This window comes from Schistocerca americana, chromosome X, assembly GCF_021461395.2.
Source record: "Schistocerca americana isolate TAMUIC-IGC-003095 chromosome X, iqSchAmer2.1, whole genome shotgun sequence".
In the NCBI taxonomy this organism is placed as follows: domain Eukaryota; kingdom Metazoa; phylum Arthropoda; class Insecta; order Orthoptera; family Acrididae; genus Schistocerca; species Schistocerca americana.
The window spans coordinates 890,029,048-890,031,062 of NC_060130.1; the positions used below are offsets into that span (position 1 = coordinate 890,029,048).

The following is a 2,015-nucleotide window of genomic DNA, read 5'->3' on the forward strand; positions in this document are numbered from 1 at the left end:
GTAGCTACGAGGGCGTACTGAATAGTAGTGCTTGCGAATTTTTTATTCTGTCTCAATATCGGTTGAGGTATTACATGTCATGTGCCTTACTCTGGTGACTTTTCCGCTTCACTGATGCAAGTTGCCATCCACCGCCGCTAGAGGACTCCGAATTGTAGCATGTAACATGGCATTGTGTAACTTAACTAAGTCGCTGCGTGAGAAACAGCGTCGTGTAATCCCCCAGAATACTGAAAGCGCGAATTTGAAGAGTTCGTCCACATATGGAGTACCCTATCCTTCAGCATGACAATGCCAGACCACACACACGAATGCTGCGACATTTGCAACAGTCCGACACCTTGGGCTCACTTGGGCTCACTGTCATCAATCATTTTCCATACAGTCCTGAGTTGGCCGCATCCGATTTTCATCTCTTTTCAAAATCTAAAGAACACTTTTGGGGACTTCACTTTGATAGTGATGAAGCGGTGCAAGCAAAAGTGAGGTTGTGGCTCCGTCGACACAATGACGGTATCAACAAACCGGGCTCTCGCGGGAGGAAATGTGGTCGTCGCCAGGGTGACAATGTTGTGAAATAAATATGTAGACATGAAGAATAAAGCTACAGAATTTTAATAGAGTTTGTTTTATTTAAAAAAGGGCAACGGCCTTGCCGCAGTGGATACACCGGTTCCCGTCAGATCACCGAAGTTAAGAGCTGTCGGGCGTGGCTGGCACTTGGATAGGTGACCATCTGGACCGCCATGCGCTGTTGCCATTTTTCGGGGTGCACTCAGCCTCGTGATGCCAATTGAGGAGCTACTCGACTGAATAGTAGCGGCTCCGGTCAAACAAAACCATCGTAACGATCGGGAGAGCGGTGTGCTCACCACACGCCCCTTCTATCCGCATCTTCATCTGAGGATGACACGGCGGTCGGATGGTCCCGACAGGCAACTTGTAGCCTGATAACGGATTATGTATGTATGCATCTATGTATTTAAAAAGCTCCAAGAGTTTTCACATAAAAAATTCGGAGGCATTACTTCTCAGCTCGCCCTCGTACAAACAGCCCAGATGTCATCAACAGTGTCAGTATTGACGCATGGATTGGTGGTTATGATGTCATCACAGCGACCATGGTTACTAAAGTTAATAAATCCATCAAGAAGGCTAGGAGAATATTTTTGATAAATAGAGCTGATAAGCTGTATGTTAGCATCCTACTTTAACATGGAAAAGGCATCATTTAGTTCCAATATGAGGAATTACAGGCAATGTTTAAACTGATTGTAAATAGCTCTGTGGAGAAGTATCTGCTGGGCAGGTGGATTAAGGACGGAAAGTATCCACCGTGGTTTCATAGCAAAATTTGGAAACTGCTGAGGAAACAGAGACTGTTGCAGTGTCGGTTCAAAAAACAACGCGCAAATGACGAGAGGCAAAAGTTAGTAGAAACTCCGTCGTCTGTAAAAACACTGATGCGCGAAGCCTACAACTTTCATCGCCATAGCTTAGCAAAAGATCTTGTCAAGAACCTGAGAAAGTTCTGTTCCCACGTAAAACAGCAAAGCGGCTAGAAAACTTCTATCCATTCACTCGTTGACCAGTCTGGTGTAGCGACAGGGAAAGGAAAGCTTTTAAATTTTAAATTCCGCATTTAAGAAATCATTCACGCAGGAGAGTCGCATAAACTTGCCGTCGTTTGATCTTCACACAGACTCCCTTATGGGGGACATAGTAATAGGTATCCTTGGAGTAGAGAAGCAGCAACTGAAAGAATTGAGAAAATAAATATGTCGCCAGGTCCGGATGGAATCCCATTTCGATTTTACAGAGTGTACTCTATGACACTGGCCCCGTATTTAAACTGCATTTGACATCACGAATCTCTCGCCCAGCGCTAAGTCCGAAGGGACTGGAAAAGAAAGGCAGGTGACTCCTGTATATGAGAAGGATAAAAGAACTGATCCGCCAGATTATAAACCAATATCCTTAACTTCAGTTAGCTGCATAATTCTTGAACATTCTCT

General features: G+C 44.7%; 1 pseudogene; it reads left to right on the forward strand.

Annotated features, from left to right (window-relative positions):
• The first annotated feature begins 642 nt into the window (after positions 1 to 642).
• On the forward strand, positions 643 to 760 carry LOC124557255 (annotated as a pseudogene).
• The last annotated feature ends 1,255 nt before the right edge of the window (positions 761 to 2,015 follow it).